This window comes from Lissotriton vulgaris, chromosome 4_1 (genome assembly GCF_964263255.1).
Source record: "Lissotriton vulgaris chromosome 4_1, aLisVul1.2, whole genome shotgun sequence".
Lineage (NCBI taxonomy): Eukaryota > Metazoa > Chordata > Amphibia > Caudata > Salamandridae > Lissotriton > Lissotriton vulgaris.
In genome coordinates, this window is record NC_141691.1 from 115441101 (window position 1) to 115460931 (window position 19831).

At 44.9% G+C, this 19831-nt stretch overlaps 1 protein-coding gene across 6 annotated transcripts in view; it reads left to right on the forward strand.

The window, feature by feature from the left end:
* The first annotated feature begins 7855 nt into the window (after positions 1-7855).
* ST3GAL4 (ST3 beta-galactoside alpha-2,3-sialyltransferase 4) overlaps positions 7856-19831 on the forward strand; it is a 558945-nt gene continuing 546969 nt past the window's right edge. For 2 of the 6 annotated variants that reach the window (XM_086918360.1, XM_086918364.1), the window contains exon 1: positions 7856-7991. The gene's annotated coding sequence lies outside the window, so the exon portion shown is untranslated. Of the gene's footprint in view, positions 7992-10675; positions 11184-19831 lie in introns of those variants that run through there. The other 4 variants (XM_086918359.1, XM_086918363.1, XM_086918362.1 and 1 more) reach the window with 3 other exon arrangements.

Below are 19831 nucleotides of genomic sequence, written 5' to 3' on the forward strand. Positions count from 1 at the left end.
AAAGCATTTTGATTTAATTTAACGCTTTACCGATACTTGGGTAAGTACATAAATAAATTAGCATTCAAAGTGGGGGGAAAAGATAGGAAAAGAAGTACTAACCTAGAACCACCCATTCACATGCAGGAAAACTCTTTGTATAGGTTTGTAAAACAAGTAAGCTTTTGCTGAACTAATGTCATCTCTCGAGTGTTGCTCATAAGCCCCTGCCCCAAAAAGTGGGTGCTCCTGTGGAAAGCATTGCCAGTCTGAGCAATGGGTACAGGGCTAAACCGCGAAGCGCCATCAGATAGTCTGTGCCAGTTGGTGGTTGTTTACACTCTGTAGAATGTCACGTGAAGTTTCAAGTTTAATTTATTTGCATAGTTAATTAAAACCATTGCAATACAAATAATTCATGATTCAGTCAAATTCATCTTATTCAACAATAAAACTTCTGCCCTCTTCCGTGCTCATTTTTAAAACACGCATAAAAACAGTCTGCGAGTTTTCAATTAAGATTCTGTTCTTTTCGGCTCTTATAATACTAATTTCAGAATGCTTAGCCTACCAATGTACAAGAAATAAGAGCCAAATAGAAGCAACAGTTTGTAACAAACCTTCCTGGCCATTCACCAATGTCTAAATGATGAAATATAAGGGAGTTGGTGGGGAGAAGGGAGTGGGTGGCGAGTTATTACCCAGATGGTGCGAGTTAGTTCTTGTAGTGACTGAGAGGGACCCGACATACTCCGTCTTTACGAGGACCGTGCTATGGGGGAAGGATCGACTAAAGGGCATGTGTGCCCCTGACCATCTCCCAAGGAGTGTCATGTCTCTCATTGAGATCATCGGAAGAAGTGGAAATGTGCCATAGCTGTTCTAGTCAGCCGTTAATTTGCAAATAAAAATAAGTGCTGGGGCTCTCGTCAGGAGGCAGCTTGATCCATCCCATTTCTCCTGTTAGCGCCGCCTAAAACAGAACCAACTACGAACCATGAAAGTGGAGAGAGGATGTGACATAATGGTCAGAGCTTCGGACTTCGGAGCAGGGGAACCAGGTTGGAGTCTCAGCGTCGGTACAACATCCTGTGATTCTGGGCATACCACCCAATCTCCCTGTGCATACCATAAACGAATGTGTCCTTAACTGGTGCTCATGAAAAGCACCAATGTTGATGATTAAGTTCCGGCGCTGAGCACCTGAAACCACCAACTCAAATTAAGCACTGGTTCTGGTGTCTCTGCGAGTCTCCCCTTAATTATGCTAGTTGCCCCCGGTGACTGCATCTTGCCCTACTTGCTAGGCCTCCTTACTTCGTACCAGCCTTTTCATGCAGAGTAGATAAAACTATTGTGTACTGTTGCTTGGGAACGTATGAAACATTGCAATTCAGCTATGCATCAAGAGGCACTTACGAATATTCATGCTTAGAAACTCGTACACTACGGAATGCTGTCAGCACTCGACTGAGGCAAGGAAATTATCACTGGTCAATGACAACCTAAATCATGAAAGATGTGTCATTACTTTACCTGGTCAGTGGATGCCTTTTCTGCCACTTAAAATCACTGCAATACAAATTGATTGTCTTAGGTTTTCTTCTGACAATTACTTAGCAGCAAAAGTAAGCTCAGTGTTGTTAGGACACATTATGTTACAATGGTTTTGTAGAGCACACTACGTAAATGAAACTGCATTTTTGCCCTCCTGTGTTACCCTTTCAAGGGCTTAATGTAGGAATTAATTTAGGAAAGTCATCCTTTGTGACCTGATCACCTCCATTTATTTACCAATACTGGTGGTCACTGACTCTGAAAGTGTCCTGAGTTCTGGGACCTGGCCCAGGGCCAGTGCAATGTCCTTAAAAAGTATATATGGTAATAGGTATAATTCAAACTGGCCAAGACAAGTCCTTAGTATATAGTACTGCATGTAGGTTTAGAGACTCCAGCGGACTTAAGTGTGCACTGCTGGGTTGTCTGGTGTCATTTTAAAGTCATGCCTGCTTTGCCGGCTGGTTTTAAAATAAAACTATGTCCAAATTCGCCTTTAGGATTAAAAGTACTTCCCAATCTAAAAACTACCTTTTTATTACATATAAGCCACCCCTAAGGTCTGCCCAAGGTGCCCCAAACAGAGTGCACTGCTATAAAAAGTAGGGACAACATGAAAGATATTTTATATGCCCTGGTAAGGAGAAACAGCCAAAGTTTTCCCCATTGTAGTGCTGCCAGGTCCCATAGGCCAACATGGGAAGGCTTTATTAAACTTTATTAGAACATTGGAATGTTGGGAGCTCCATTGCAGACAATGGAGTGCTCCATGCTTCTACGGGCCGGTAAAGGCCCGCAGAGCAACATTTCAATGTTCTACAAAGGCTTCTCGAAGCTCGAGGGGATTTATATCCCCTCGAGCTTCAAGACCCTTTTTTTAATTTGTTAGAACATTCTGCCCACTGGTGGCAGAATGTTCTAATAGCCTTATATCCCTTCATAGCAGGGCTATACCGGCAATTAAAGTCCCGCTGTCTCGTTAAAGTCCCTCGCCTTCGGCTCGGGCCTTTAATGATTCAGCAGGCCTTTAATAGCCGGTATAGCCCGCTGCGGCGGGCTATAAGGCTATATTAGAACATTGGAATGTTGGGAGCTCCATTGAAAACAATGGAGTCCTCAGGGCATATAACGGTTGGTATAAGCCTGGAGCTCCAACATTCCAAGGTTTCTTTGTTCACAGCTGTGAACAAAGGCTTCAAGGACCCTGAGGGGATTCCAATCCCCTCACGCTCCCATAAGGCTTTGTTCTTTTTTGTTAGAACATTCTGCCCTCTAGTGGCTGAATGTTCTAATAACCTTATAGCCCTTCGTAGCTGGGCTATATCGGCTATTACCCTCTCCCTTGTTAACAGCCCTCACCTTCGGCTCGGGCCTTTAACGCTCGAGAGGGCCTTTAATAGCGGGTATAGCCCTCTATGGCGGGCTATAAGGCTATAATAATGAAGTCCAACTTTTCATTGAAGTCAGCTAGCAACATAATTCAAAGTATCAAAATAATACATACAATTAACTCAGAACTTTGCCATGCAGGATTTATTATGACTATGGTAGGAAGGTAGTTTTATAACTCACTATCCTGAAGTTACCTAAAACAGCCCTGTAGCAGCCTCTTCTGATTGGCTAGTCTTTGACAGGCTGAGCCAAGCTGCTCTCTGAGTATGTTTGAAGAGGCCTGGGGTTGAAACAATAAAACAAAAATGTTCCGTCTTGTGGCACTCCAGGGTATATTAACGTGGTCCGTGGTAAGTTAGTTTCGCCATGTGTCGGGTGCATGTGGGTATCGCCTTCTGATCCAGGGTGTTAGAACATATAGACTGAAGATATTGAGACTACCACATTGCCCCGATAATTTCAGTACACTCAGGATTATCTTCGCTGTTTCTTTTAGAAAGGTAAATGCATACATGCAGATGTATTTCTAACGCATCCTCTAATACTTCCTAATATTTGTTGATTACAGAGCTTCCAATTTGGTAATTTATATACGCACTAATCTGGGGGCTCCATTCGGGTTGCCCGGTGACTCAGTTACTGCATCATATCGACTGACCAATATAAGGACTTTATATCTGTTTTTAGGTGACTACTCCCTGTTTTTATACACTATATTTGACTTTGTGACACTATAAACACCACAAGTGTTGTAGTTTTCACACAAAATATACAATCTCGTTTTCTGTTTACATTTACAGCAAAATTAACCTCAGAAAGATCCTTTGGCTTTCCAAAATCTTGTGCCCTTCAACTTATCCACAAGCTGGTATATCTCCATGTAATAGATAGACTGTATATCTCCTTCCTGCTTTAGACAATCATCAGGACTTATCCGTTCTGTTCTTTTGTATAACAGGTAATCTATTTACTTTGGGTCCAAACAACCATTTTGCTGTCCATTTGCATGCCTATCTAGGTAAGCTTCCTTTGTATTCGGTCCATTTACGCTGTCACTATTTTTAGATATCTTTCTCTGTATCTATTTGGATTCGATTTAAAAACTTGCTATCGATATCTATTCGGTTCAATACTATCACTCTACATTGGTTGGCATTAAGGTTCTTTACCTTTATCACATTTGTTTCACTGAACTTTATTTCACCTTTGTAGATATGTTTTACTACACTTATATTTTGCACTTGTGGTTGCTTCTATTATTTACACAGAAATTAAATTTGTTGTATTAGTCTAGGTTTTTAACTAATACTTTGCTGTGTATATCACAGGCGATTAGGACTCCGAGTACTAATTTGTGTCTATTTGTTTTATATACATGTGTCCATTTTATTGTTTGTTTAGGTACTCTGTGGCGGCCCTGAAAAAGTCGCTCACACCCCGAAATGCGCATAGACAGAAAAAGAACTTGTCCACTATGTCTTAATAACAAAGAATTAGTCTACGTTTACATGTTATGGTGCTGCATGTTTTGAATTTTTTTATTGAATTCGTTCATATTTGTTTGTATAACTATCTCATGTTTCTTTAACATTTCATTAAATATAGTATGTCTCAGTATCTTGGATTAAATGGGTTTTATTATGAATTTATAAGAATAAAATGAAGATTTTAAAATAAATGTTTAGCTTAGCGAATTGCATCAATAAGCAGAAACATGTCGACCATCTCTGTTCACTACTTTTTTTAAATCTGAGGTCTCTGGCTAACCTAAACAGCTAGTTCACATCCGTTTCACTTGGTTTTAATGGTTACTGGTTTGCCTTAAATAAAATAGTTTCTAAGTTAAAACCGGCTACCTTTTAACTTTGCACCATGTCTCACGTTCACAATCACCCCTACCATAACCTGCTCCGCTGTAATTCAGGCGTCGTAGCACACCAGGGAGGCACTCTGCCTCTCTGATGGGAACCCAATGATGAAGCATGTTACCAACTAGGTTGGTGAGTGAGGGTTATTTTAAAAACTTTTTGTTTTGCCCCGTGTTGCTTTACTGTCTAAGTTTCCCTTAGTGAATTTATAGTCACTCTTTTGTTGTTTTCAATATAGTTTTCAGGGGGAATAAGAGTGCCACTCTCCCTCTCCCTCTTGTTGTTGGTATATATCCATTATATTACTATCCAGAGTCAGAACAAAAAGACAGTTCAGTCATAAAGTCCATCCAGATCGGTCAATAGAAACTGCCATTTGTCCATAAATACACGAGAAGTAGAGGTGAGTCTTCCCCCCAAAAAATGTCTTCACAAAATAGAAATATAATGCCCAGCCAACGCGTTTCGCCCTTCAACAAGGACTTCATCCATAAGCACATATATCTTGCCGACTGGTCATCAGTGAAGGAGTGGACGCTCTAGGAAGTAGATGTTGATATGGAGTTTTCACCGTCAATGGCCATTAATGATCCGCAACATTGAAATCACCTATATATCCTGCAGACAGAAAATCGTATCTGGTGATATTAATGTTCAAGATATATTATTATTATTATTATTATAAAAAAAATTTATAGAGCGCGTAGTCACCCTGAGGTATCCCAGCGCTGAAGATCCCTACTTCTGTGGGTTAGGCAACAGAGAAGGGGGAAAAAACAAGTTACAGATGGGGAAAGGTAAAATTTTAGGAAACAGGTGAGCTTTGAGCCGTTTCCTGAAACGTAAGTAGTTAGGTTCTTTTCTCAAGTCTCGGGGGAGAGCGTTCCAGAGGCGTGCGGTATGGACCGAGAAACGTCTTCCACCCGAGTGGGCTTTCTTGAATCTGGGCAGAATGATAAGGGACTCATTGTCTGAACGAAGGGATCTTGGGGCTTTGTAAGGTTTTATGAATTTCCCAAGAATAGGAGGGCCTTGATTCTGCAGTAGCTTATGCGCCAGGCATAGGACTTTGAAAAATCACACGTTCCCTCACTGCGAGCCAGTGAAGGAGCTTCAGAGCAGGTTTGGCTGAAGCTCTGGCCGGGGTGTTAGTAAGGATCCGGGCCGCCGCATTCTGGATTTTCTGAAGTTTGTTTAAAGTTGCTTCCGGTGCGCCCAGGTAGATTGCGTTACTATAGTCGAGCCTGGAAAGTATGAGGCCTTGGATGAGAAGTCTTTGTGATGTGGGTGGGAGTAGGGGCAGGATCTTTCTCATAGATTTCAGTAGTCCGAAGCAGGTACCGGCTACTTTTTTGGCCTGCGTGGTGAATGAAAGATCAGTTTCGATCCATACTCCCAGACTTTTTACTTCCTGTTTTGGTTCTGGGGGAGGACCCAGACAGGGTGGCCAGATGTTCAGGGGGAAGGTGAGACCTTTCTGACCCAGAAGGAGGATATCCGTCATATATATATATATATATATATATATATATATATATATATGATATATGTGCTCCCTGATGAAGTCCTTGTTGAAGGGCGAAACGTGTCCTCCATGTACTCTCCCACTCACACTCCTCCATTAGAAGAAGTCTTTTTAGAGTCCATGTGTGTGAAGATTAACCTTGATTTGTACCAATACTAAAGGTATTATATACATCACCTTTTGTAAAATACTGCTTACCTTCATGTTTAGGCCAGTCACGTTGAATTGGTATTTCTGTAAAGGCGAGTAGATTTAAAGCTCTTACATAGGCCCTATATTTGATTGCTGTAAACGATTTTGAAAAAACACACAAAGAAATATACCAAAAAAGCAATGCTGGTGTCTGCAAAACGAAAGAGACAGCTTTTTCATTTGTTTTGCTAGTAGTCTGTACATGTTTGCCTGCTTTCTGCTGAGTGCAATATGGCGTTCGCTTTGTACAGACTATATTTCTGCGGTGGGGAGAATGGGCGCTACTATGATACGAGACAAAACACTTCATGACTGGTCGATGTCAAACTGAACAGGGTCTGCTGGGCGTGCATACTTTTCTGCCTGGTGAAATATATGCAGCCTTATTCATCAAGGCCGAATCGGCTCGCAAAGGGCCAGATTCTGAGAATCTGGCCCTTTGCGAGTGCGATTTTTGCATTTGGGATTCAACATCCCAAATGCAAAAATCGCTATTTGCTAATTCGCATATTTGCGAGGATTTACATTTAAGGAATCTCTATTAGAGATTCCTTAAATGTAATTCATCATCCATTTTACATTTGCGAAATCGCAATTTCGGGCCGCAATTTACCGCGAGGTCAAACCTCGCGGTAAATTGCGAAAACTCAGAAAAATGCATTTAAATGCATTTTTCTGAGTTGCACGTTACACACACACGTCCTTTGGACATGTGTGTGCGCAACACCAATGTAGTTTACCTTTCAGGGGTGCTACAGGGTGTCCTTTGGACACCCCTAGCACCCTTGAAATCGCATCCTTATTTGCGATTAGCAAATTGCTAATCGCAAAAAGGAATAACTCCCCATTCAGGAATGAATGGGGAGTTATTCCTTATTTGCGATTAGCAATTTGCTAATCGCAAATAAGGAATGTATAGGAATCGCAATTTATTTTGCGATTCCTACATGAATCCCGTTTTGCGAGTCTGTAATAGCGATTCCTTATGAATCGCTATTACAGTCTCGCAAAACGGGTCTTTGATGAATCTGGCAGATGGATTCCATAGCATCTGGGTTCCATTTGGTACTACTGTGTGCTAAAATGTCAAGTTAGCTAAATAAAACTGCCACGGAATATTCCACACGGGCTGAGTTTATTGCTCACCATGCTGCACAGGTTACCTGTGCTTGCTTCATTATTTGTACTTCTTTTGTCCACCAACTAAATCAACAGTGTCACTTAGTTGACTACTCTGCCTCTGCGTGCTTCCGCCTGCCCTGTCCCGAGGCGAAGTCCTGGACAAGATGTGAAAAGGGGCGGGCGCGGTGCTTAATTTGGAAAACAAAGAGTGCCGGTACCCAGAAGCACTGCTCAGAAGTCCTCGGTCGGCGCTATTCAATGTCGTTGCGCCTATAACCAAAGGTGCGCAGTGCTGGGTTCACATCGGGCCTCTTAAAATCCCTTTCCGGGTCCTTTATCTAATCTCACTCTTGCAGGTAAGTGGATGCGTCATGCTTATCTGGACGCGATAACCGAAAATGCAATGTTTTTTATGTCTGGACTGAGAGTGCAAGCTAGGTTAGCTCTCAACACTCCTGCGACAACAGGCGCAAACCTCACCCTCGAGGCAAACGGAGGTCACAGACGGCGTGGCTCGGAAGCGCTAGGCAGGGAATTGTGTTTAATGTTAAATTAAAGGATGTTGTCCTGATAGACGCAGACTGTTGTGCAAGTGACTTTGTGGCGTTGGTCTAATCTCGCCAGCGTCCAGTTTTACAAAAAAAAAGCATACTAAAACAGGTCTCCCTGTGCCTGCCAAAAATGTCCCTGCAAAATGTAATGGTGCTCGTGTGAAGCGCTACATAAAAACTGCAAAACATGAGAGAAAAAAACATCTGTCTAGAAAGTAGTACAATTCAATGTCGGGGCTGGCAGTCCAAGCTCTGCTTTCGCGTACCTTTGTGTTTATTTTTGTGATGGGCGATTTGAAAATATACGCGCAACACCCGTCTGTTGAATACCATTAGACCTGTTCCATGTCTATTGCAAATGTTCACCCAAATGCCATGTTTCGCTGCTTTAAACGGTTGTATTCGTGAAACCAGAGGGCTCACCCGGGTTTCCACATAACCAGCCGTCTGATCCTGGACAAGCCCGAGACTCACTTCACGTGTCTTCTAAACCCGGAGCGCTCGGTTACATGGCAAAACGTCCAATGTTAACGTTTGTAAAAAAGATAAATAGAAAAAATGACATTTCTGGAAACAATCGTTATACCACCTGCAATCAGCATGTTTTACTTTCCTTGGTTCCAAATAATCTATTTATTTAAGCCCTGGCGCCACACCGCAGGGGCTGAAACCCGTGTAGACCCATGAATGCGCCACCTCAGCGAACGGGCTGCAGCGCCCAGCGCCCCTTTCTGGACACGATCGATTTCTAACCCCCCGGATCACCTGCACGACTAACTCCTTGCGCTCGCGCAGGCAGCCAAAAATAGATTCCCCATTATGATGACGTATAAGCAGGGAGCTCACTCAGAGCTCCCATGTGCAGTAAACGAATGAGAGACAAGGGGCTGGGGTAGAGGAAGTGACACCTGCACCCTCTGACCCCTGGAGTTACTGCAGGGGCGACTCCCATTTGCTGCTGAGAGGTGGGTGGAGAGAGCCCTTCACAAATTCGACGCATCAACGCGTGCTTTTGGGCGACGCCTCGCCGTTCGGCGGAGGACCCGTGCAGTGCTTAATTTGTAAAAGATTACGTGCCGGGGCCAGCAGTTTTGGAAGTCAACAGCAAGTGCTGCCTGAATACAAAGGCTGCATAGTCTTAATTTCACCCGGTCCCTCTTTAATCCAATCCACCGCCGGTCAGTCACCCTCTGTCCCTACACCACTCAGGCTATGTTGTGTCTCTGTTGTCTTTGTCACCGTTTCCTGTCCTTCTCTGTAGTGTTTCGCTCCCATGCTCGGGGTCACAGTCTGATAAGTGAGAAATAGCTGCAGGCGAGCCCCACCTGCAAGCACCGCTCCAAATTAAGAAGGTGCGCACTGCCCTGAAGGGTGGGGGCTGGGCGCTGACGCTCTGCCCCGGGTCAGGCACGGACATGCCTGCTACTCTCTGCACCGTGGAAGGAGGGGCGCCGCTGTTCACGGGTGTCAACGCTCCGCCGGCTATGCAGCCGCTTCCACTGGCGTCTGTTCCGCGTGGAGGCTTTTGGTACTTGTGTGCAGGGGGCTCCCCGGTATTCTGGGTGGAGGCTACTACCCCCAGTGTCCCGGGGGTGGAGTCTGCTCGCACTGGTATCCATGAGAGAAGGCTTCGGGCGCTGGCCTCACTAGTGTCCTGGTCATCCTGGGTGGAGGGGGAGTCCACTAGTGTCTGCTCCACGTGGAGGCTTCAAGCGCTGGGGTGGAGGGGCGTGCCTCGGGCGGTACCTGCTGTCCCAGGTGGAGTCTGCTGTTACACGCGCCTCTGCCCTGGGAGGCTGCTGATGCTCTCCCTGGTGCCCTGGGTGAAGTCTGCTCTCCCTGGTGCCCTGGGTGGAGTCTGCTCCCCCCCGCGGTGAAGGCTGGTGTCTGCTCTCTCTGGTGGAGTCTGCTCTCCCTGGTGCCCCGCGGCGAAGGCTGGTGCCCTGGGTGGGGTCTGCTCTCCCCCGCGGCGAAGGCTGGTGCCCTGGGTGGAGTCTGCTCTCCCTGGTGCCCCGTGGCGAAGGCTGGTGCCCTGGGTGGGGTCTGCTCTCCCCCGCGGTGAAGGCTGGTGTCTGCTCTCTCTGGTGGAGTCTGCTCTCCCTGATACCCCGCGGTGAAGGCTGGTGCCCTGGGTGGAGTCTGCTCTCCCTGAAGGCTGGTGCCCTGGGTGGCGTCTGCTCTCCCTAGTGCCCCGCGCGAAGGCTGGTGCCCTGGGTGGAGTCTGCTCTCCCTGGTGCCCCGCGGCAAAGGCTGGTGCCCTGGGTGGAGTCTGCTCTCCCTGGTGCCCCGCGGTGAAGGCTGGTGCCCTGGGTGGAGTCTGCTCTCCCTGGTGCCCCGCGGCGAAGGCTGGTGCCCTGGGTGGCGTCTGCTCGCCCTGGTGCCTCGCGGTGAAGGCTGGTGTCCCGGGTGGAGTCTGCTCTCTCTGGTGCCCCGCGGCGAAGGCTGGTGCCCTGGGTGGAGTCTGCTCTCCCTGGTGCCCCGCGGTGAAGGCTGGTGTCCCGGGTGGGGTCTGCTCTCACGCGTGTCGGTTGCTACACCCAGTGTCCCGGGGTGGAGGCGCCTCCCAGTGGTGTCTGTATTCCTCTTGCACGCTGGTGTGCGGGGGCGTGTCCTGGGTGGAGCCTGGTGTCTGCCTCGGGTGGAGTCCTCTGGCGCTAGTGTGAGGGTGGGCGCCGCTCTCACAGGTGTTCTGGGTGGAGGCTGCTCTCCCTGGTGCCAGTTAGTCCTGCAGACGTCCGTCTGGTGTGTCTCTGTCCCTCGTGTGCGGGGGCGTGCCTCGGGTGGAGGCTGCTCTTACTGGTGTGTGTCTGTCCTCGTGGGCGCTGGTGTGCGGGGGGCGTGTCTCGCTCGGGTGGAGACTGCTCTCCCTGGTGTCTGCCTCGGGTGGAGTCCTCTGGCGCTAGTGTGAGGGTGGACGCTGCTCTCACAGGTGTCCAGGGCGGTGCTGGTCCCGCGAGCAGAAGAGCCACAGACACCCCGCCTGGATCCAAGACTGAGGTATGGGGCCTCTTTAGTCATTCTCGGCCGTTGTATTGTAAACACCGGCGATGGGTCTGTATCATTTTTGCCATATATACTGTTGGGGATTTTCCTGTATAAAACCAACGAGTTGTGAACGAAAGAGGTAGAACTGCGGCAGGATTGTTCCAAGCTACACTCACTCTCCTATCGCCTCAAGAATCGCTCTGCCCCGAAGAAGCTCATGTTTGGTTGAAACGCGTTGGTTGCATACATCTGTGTTATTGTCAAGTGGAAGGAAAAATAAATGAAGAAACTTTGAAGCATAACTAGACTTGGCCTATATGCAGGGACATCTTAAGGATTTGGGGTGCCCTGGGCCAGAGATATTTTTTGGCCCCTGTTCAGAACTGTTTAGCATTTATGATTCGATTTCAGCTTTTTCATGCCCTCTATTGCCAGGTCTCTAATAGTGCACAGACCCACTTCTCCTAGGGACAGTGGCGTTTTCAATACTGTAATGAATGAAGGGAAATTTGTAAAGCGCGACTAAGCCCAAGGGCATCAAGGCGCTAGAAAGATAGTACAGCAACACAGCTGCAGCTCACTAATATTACTGAAAATAATCTCTGTGACACCCTCCCATTTCTCATATATGTGGTCCTATTTTAATCTTAAAAAGAAACTATATTTTATGGACTTTGCATAAAAAATACAACAAACATTTCCATGTAAAATGTCAGTAATAGACCATCACACATCACTGATGTTAAAAAATAAAGGCAAATGGTATTTAAAATAATCTGTTTAAGAATTATTAAAGTCCATCAGGGCAAGACTCTGCAGAACAGGGCTGACTGTATCAGGGGCCCCCCTGAAAGGCTGAGGCCCTGGACCAGAGCCCACTTTGCCCATGCCTTAAAACATCTCTGCCTATATGTTATGAATATTATCTGGAACTTGACTGTTTTTCTGTTGCCTCTCATCCTCTGTGTTATCTGCATGAAATAATTATCTATAAAGCGCAACTACTGCCCGAGGGCGTGTAGGTGCCGCCTGCTGTAGAAGGGGCAAATGAAAAGACCATAGGGGCAAGTAGAGGAACCAATTTATCAAAACACAAGAGCAAACCTTAAGTCCCTGCGAACTGGGTATAGCTAGTCGGCGTTAAAACAATTGTTCACAAGTACACTCTAGTGAGCCGTCGTGATGGTCATTGAGCTCCGGTTTCGCGATAAGAAATTGGAACCGTAGAGAACATTGCCAAGATAGGTGTGTATTGGGCTAAGTCGAATTCCCAGTATACTTCCATAAGACTGCATTTTATAAACTGGAGTAAGTCTTATTGTAATTATTCCATCTAGTCTTCATTATTTACCTGGTTATCCCACATACCTATGGAGGGCAGTCTGTTCCTTGGAAGGTTCGCTACTGGCTGAACCGAACTATTGATGTTTGGATGACTGAAAAATCTTGGCGCCTTTTCGCATAAATTGAAGTGCCTTGGTGCCCAGAATTTCCGTCTTGAAAAGACCCCGATAACGATAGAGGGTAGAAACGTCGTCGACAATTGATAAAGGATAGTCCAAAGAACACTAAAACACACTCTAGGACTCTGATTTATTCAGAAACCTCAAAGGACATCCTTTAAACTTCAATAACCAACCCTTTGTTCTAAAACCATCACTTTAGCTTTATTCACTTGTTCTTTGTGGTCACTTCTCTGGGGTCACACAAGTTATGTGTTTTGTCTCTCCATAAGTATGTAAATAGTGTCAATATACAATGGAGGTTAGGAGTGTATGGTTTTTTATTAACACATTTTGTAATTGCAAATAAAGAGCACTCACTCACGGCCCACAAGGCAATCTATGGGCAAGCTCCTGCCTATATTAAAGAACGACTGGAGAGCCATAAGCCTGAGCGAACTTTGAGGTCATCCTACGCTCAGTTGCTGGTCTGTCCACGGTTTAAACTGGCAACGAAGGGCGGGAGATCTTTCTCAGTCCTGGTTCCTCAAATCTGGAACAGACTACCCTAGTCCCTTCGGAAACAAGGTAACCTCCTACGTTTTAGGAAATCACTAAAAACACTTCTTTTTAGGGAGGCTTTGGGTTCATTTTAACCTGCACATGCTATTGACTCCTCGATCTGTTAAAGTGTTCGTTTCTGTTTTTCGGTCATGAGCGCCTTGAGACCTGCTGGTGAGTTGGCGCTATAGAAATTGAAACTAACAATAACAATAACAATAACTTCGGCTGAAGATAGGAATTAACTATATTTACCGCTTATCTTCAGGGACAACCCTAATTGTTTTAAGATTTGTGTCAAATACCCAACATGTGTTGTCTAACACAACTTTTATTGCTGTGTTTAATGGGGAAATTGTTTAGGATGATTTGTGTTACCTGACATTATCTCACCGCCTCTCCTTTAACTTGTTAACACATTAAAGAGATGCATTTTTATTCCACTTGTGATGAATTTTCACTATCTCTTGATTTACGCCTGAAAATAGGCAAATACTTTTGATAAGTTCTCTATTTAAAGGAAAATACCAACATTGGTCCGAATCCGCAGAAAAGTAATAACTAGTTTGCACTGCCATTTTTTCACATCCAATGGATTTTGGGGGACAGCCGACCTCTGGGAGTGTGTCCCCCAGGATTTTTGGTGGAGTTGGTACAGCCCAAGCTATACCGGGGATAATTTTGGGCTTTACGTAAAACGCCTCCTAGCTCATTATATGTAGCCCCCATTTCTTCTCACCCAGCCGCCATGGAAGGTGACACAACAGCAGGAGGAGCTATTGGGTCAGAAGATTTCTCCACTGCCCACCCTCTCCGTTCTTTAGTTTTAATTGGTTTGGGTTTATACTTCAGTTATTGCCAAAGTTGGCTGACTTTTTTTATTGGCTACAAGTGTGCAGTGTTGGGTGTTTGCTGTATACTTGTTGTCGCTTGAAGCAGGTGCTGGGCGGGAGCCTTTAAACTGCATTGATTTGTAGATAAAGTTTATTGTTGTTGCTATAAGTGAATCAGGATAAAAGAGAGTGTGTCGAGAAAGGACACCTGAACAAGGCAGAAAAGTTAGTTATGCAGTAGGAATTTTAGATAATTTGATGTTTTTAGATGTAGGTTAAAAGTTAGGGGGAGGTTAAAGGCCACCATTTCAAATGTGCAGCAGGTTAGGAGGAGTTAGATAAGTGTAGATTATAACGTAGGAGAGTGCACATTTTAGGGGTGGGGTGTGTAGGTGACTTGTTGTATAGTAAGGATTATAGTTTGTAAGGAAAAAGACCTAGGGATGATATGTGATGGGCACCTGTTTCAATAAAGAAGCCTTTTTGACATCAAAAATAGGTGCCTGTGGTCTCTGCTGTTCCCCATCACCCAATACATACATAAGTGGACTTGCTACTTTGCATGCTATTTTTTTATTTTAGTTTTCAAAAGAATGGTAGGAGCATCCGAAGTTTCTTACTGCCCTATTCCAATGATTTAAAGAGAATTTCAAGAATTTACCAGCTTCCTTTATTCCTCCTTTTTGTTTCAATGTTTTAAAAAATATTTACTTTTTTTTTTTTTTTTTGGTTGTCTTTGGCTCTTTTTATTAGAGAATTTTTTTTATATACACAGTACAGAAATAGTGAAGGCAATACTGGTGTCGCTATACGCTGTTGGGGTTACAGTAGGCATATTGTTGGCATGATTGTTCCCGTGTACATTAGATAGGCAATATCGATCTAGGCGTGCGCTGCCATTGGCGGTCTTATGTACTACCCTCCAAAGAATGAAAAGAAAGAGTGAAAGGAGAGAAAGGAAGGGAGGACAGGGTGGGTGGCACGGTCGTTATCCGCCATACAACAGAGTTTGCGTTGTGGGGAGGCTGGGTGGGACTGGCTTAGGGTGGTTTGTGCGAGCCCAGGTAGTTGTCCAAGGAGAGCCAGATCTCGCCCTTTGTGGTGGAGTTGGGTGAGTATTTTGATGTTATGTTGTCCGCCCCTCTTAGGAAGGTGATCCAATTTAGCCAACTAAGGTTGCCTTCGCTGTGTCTTTACAGTTCACCAGGATAGTTTTGACTGCCGCTGTGAGAAGTAGGTCGATCAGTTCTAGAATTTTTGGACTGAATTTCTGGGGCCATGAAGGCGGCTACTACCCCTGGGAAGTCTGGTTGTAGTGAGTGCCCCATTATACTGTTAATGAATTCTCTTATTTTACCCCAAAAGGTCTTGACTTTGCGGCAGTAAAAGAGAAGGTGTGCTAGGTCTCCTTTATGTCTATGGCAGTGCCAGCATAGGGCGCTATCACGGAGCCCGACGGCCGCCAGGCGGGCTGGGGTCCAATATGCTTTATGGAGGAGCCAGTATTTAGTTTGAGCTAAAGTTGGGGTCACTTTATTTTTGGATGCTGAGGTCCAAAGGGGGAGCTTTTCCTTCTCACTGAAGTGTCTAGTGTTGGGTTTCCCAATATTCTAATGCTTTGGCATTTAGTCTTGTCGTTACCGGGCAGGGGAATTTGTATAGGTGTGACGTTTAGTGGACAATTTTGTTTAGGTTCGCCATGTATAGCAAGCAGAATCGATGGGACCTCCTTGTTAATATCTGCTCTTGTGATTGCCACCTTTATTTTTAGAAAGTTATAAAATTCAATATCTGGTAGGTTGAGCAAGTTTTTTAGGGTGTCGAAAGTGAGCAGGGTATTGAGCTTTTCTAACTGGTTGGTAGTGGAGATGCCCCGTTCGTACCATGGGTTAATGTTAAGTATTTTGTCTTTGTATTTTATTTTGGTGTTGAACCAAATAGATTCACCCTATTTGCTGTGTTTTTAATACCTGCTGCCATTTGCACATTGTTCGTTGCTCTCTCTCATCGTTAATCGATTATGCCCTGGTCTGCCGTGGCTGAGTGCCGTTTGTGAGGAGGGCGGGGTGATTATTCACATGCTTCCGGTTAGGCCATTATTCCCACTTCTGTTGAAAAGCGGTCTAGTGTTCTGACACCACGACACTTAAAAATTCCATGATGAGCACGCACAATGGGCGCGCCACAGGCACGCCGAAGGCGCGCAAAAGGCAAGCCAGTCTGCGCCCAGACGGGACCAGGGGCCACTAATTCTGGCCAAAAGTTTGGTCACTCTAATAACTTAATTCAATATTCTACTGGACAGCTGTTGAAATATCGTTTTACCGCCCATCCTGATGGTAATATATGTCATTCTTTAGATAACGCTTTCATCTGCCCTTGCTGTAACTTCACTTTTTGTACAACACTCTCCAATGAACAGAGCAGTGTAATTCTGAATTCTGCCCCGCTTCCAGAAGTTAATCTTTCTTCGCTGGTTAGTAATTCTCCTAACACAGTACTTTGTGGAATATCAATTGTCGCTCCCTTCCCAAACAAAAGATGGACATCTTTGATCTTTTAAATCGTGAACATTCAGATGCCATCTTCCTAACCGACACGTGGCTACATACTAGTTCAGGTCCTGATGTAGCTTCGGCCTTACCACCTAACTATGCTATAGTTATAAAAGATAGAGATCTTGGCAAGGGTGGAGGCATTGCTATAATTTATGGTAAATCTTATCAATGCAAGTTAGAAAATGTACTCTTTTAAAGTTGTGAGGCAGCTCTATTCAAAATCGCGATGAACCCGCAATTTACTTTTTTGGGCATTCTCAACTATCGGCCCCCCGGACCATCAGGTTCCTGGGCTTCCTCACTTCCAGATCTAGTCACTTCATATCTTCTTAAAGCGGCGAACTTCACTATTTTGGGTGATTTTAATTGACATTTCGATAAATCTGAATGTGCAGTCAGTCCGCAGTACACTGATAGCTGATTTTGCAGCACTGACTCTTTTGCTTTGTAACACTGGTCCGACGCACATTGCTGGCCATCTGTTGGATCCCATCTTCTCCAACTTATCTTACCTTCAATGCTATCAAGCTCATCCACTATGTTGGTCAGATCACTTTGCAGTTAAGTTTCACTGTACATTTCCGGTGAATCTGATTGCAGCCGCTGTTGATACTTCGCAAAGATCTCGGATTTGAGGTACATTAGATATGGACGCTTTTACTAAGCTCTTTTCTAATAGTGTCCCTACCATCGATCATATGTCCACTACCTCTTTGGGTACAATACATAATTGGATTTCTAATGCAATTGTTCATTATCTCCCACTGTCTACTAAAAAATCTTACTCACCATCCTCCAGCCCCTTGGTTTACGGAGCAACTAAAAATTGAAAAAATCAAATGCAAAGCTCTCGAAAGACATTGGAGGAGAAACTACTCGCAGGATTGTAAACTGAAATATCAGAAAGCTTTACATCATTATGAAGCTCTCTGTAAATCAGCGAGGGGGGACTATGTTTCCCTCACCGTTTCCAATGAGCAGAATTGTTCACGTACCTTGTTTACTACAGTGAAAAAATTAGCTGGCTCTGATTCGTAGTCAGCACCCCCTATTCTAGATGAACAACAATGCAACAGTCTTCCTAAGTATTTTGCGAATCAATTGGAACAAATACATTCCACACAGCACAATTTTCAGTCAGTGGTCACTGCCCGGTCACTCTCCATTACAGAGTCTGCCCATATGGAGTATAACACCAAATTGGAAACTTGGGCGCCACTTGACATCTATTCCTTTAAAAAGATTTTAGGCAGCCTTAAATCCGGCTCCCCTTGCGATCTCCTTTCCGCCTCAGTGCTGCAGCAGCTGGATCTACCGTCTTTGATGTTAATTATGCAGCTGCTCAATGCATCTATTCAAGAGGTTATTGTCCCATAGGCTTGGAAACATGCTATGGTACTTCCCCCTCTTGAAGAAGGCCAATGCTGATCCAGCCCAGCCTTCTAATTTTAGGCCTATTTCTCTACTTTCAATTAATTCTAAAATTCTGGAAAGGCATATAAACCTGCAATTAACTCAGTTTGTCGAATCTGTTAACTTTTTACAGCCCTCTCAATCCAGCTTTAGAGCCGGTTATTCAACCGAGACTCCTTGGAGTATCAGAAATGTTACAACAGTGTTTGGATTCCAGGGACACCGTGGCCCTTATATTGCTCAATTTGAGCTCCGCATTTGACACGGTGTTAATCAATTCCTTACAGTCTCTTGGCATATCTGGTTCAGCAAACTGCTGGCTTTCATCCTTTTTAGCTAGGCGGACATTCCAAGTCTTTTCATCTAGAGCCACCTCTAAAAACTACTCTTCTTCTCAATGGGTACCCCAATGTTCCATTCTAAGTCCTCTTCTGTTCAATGTGTATGTAAAACCTTTGGCAATAATTGCAGAGGAGGCTGGGTTGTCCCTTTTCTCTTACGCTGACGACACCCAAATCATCTTTTCCCTTTCTACGGAAGGGATGTCTGGACCTTCAGTTCTTCAAACCGTTTTGAGTAATATTGCATCTTGGATGCAAGCTAATTTACTTAAGCTTAATGGCGAAAAAACTGAAGTTCTACTTTTGGGAAAAAATTAAATTCTCTGGGGCCCCCAGCATTAGCCGATAGTAATGGGTGCTTTACCCCAACCCACTGATCAAGACCGCAATTTGGGAGTCATCATTGATGACAAACTATCTATGAAGCAGCAGGCTGTGAAGGTGGCAGCCACTTGCTTCACCATTTTAAAATGGTTGAGTGAAGTCATCTGGATGCTCCCGGCCCCTACTCAAAAGACCGTAGTCCAGGCACTTGTGACCTCTAGAATGGACTACGGGAACATCCTTTATTTGGGGTTAAACGAGGACGTTACATGGAGGCTTCAGGTGGTTCAAAACGCTGCGGCCAGACTGCTCTGCCAGACACCAAAAACATCTCCCACTTCTAGTGTCTTGAGAGATCTACATTGGCTTAGGGTTGAAAACCGTGTTCAGTTTAAAGCCCTGAGTTACATGTATAAAATCAAGGTCGGCTCTGCCCCTAAATACCTGCAAGACCTAGTCCACCCCTACCAACCTTCTCGTCTATTACGATTGACCACTCAGGGAAAATTCTTGGTTCCCAAGATTAAACTTACAAGAATGGGAGGTCGTTTGTCTGCTTACTGTGGCCCCTCCCTGTGGACTTCTCTTCCCATCGCGCTTCGTAATGAAACTTCATTCATGAATTTTCGCAAACTTTTTAAAACCTGGTTGTTCAACCAATAATTCATGATCCGTTTTTTACTTTTCTTTTTTTTTTCTCTTCTTTTCTGCATCTTCACGCTTGAGGCTGGGAAAGCCTTGCTGGGTAGCCGTCATGGGCGGCTGGTATTAATGGTCGAAATGGGCGCTGCCCTCCCACCTTGTAGGAGAAAGAAGAAGAGGATATCAAATAAATAACAGTAGGCAGCTTAAAATAACATTTAAGTTTGCATTTTACAATTTTTTTCGATTCATTCAATGTCTTTCTGATGGCAGGGTTGAGGCTCCGAAGGAATGTCCTGTGACCAGACGATCCTGCACTTTGTCAGGGGCCAGGGCGAGGTCTTGCGCGACCTGCAAGCATAAGGTTGAAATGTGACGTCAATAGTGGTGGGCGTGGCGATTGTTCATTGCAAGATGCAGAAACCCGTTTGGGCGATCTTCGCAATGGCCCAGGGTGTGTCTGGATAAAGGCCATTCAAGTTAATGGGCAGGGGCGGGGTACATCTAATGGAGTTAACGAAAGGCTGGGCGTGTCTCTGTTCTCTG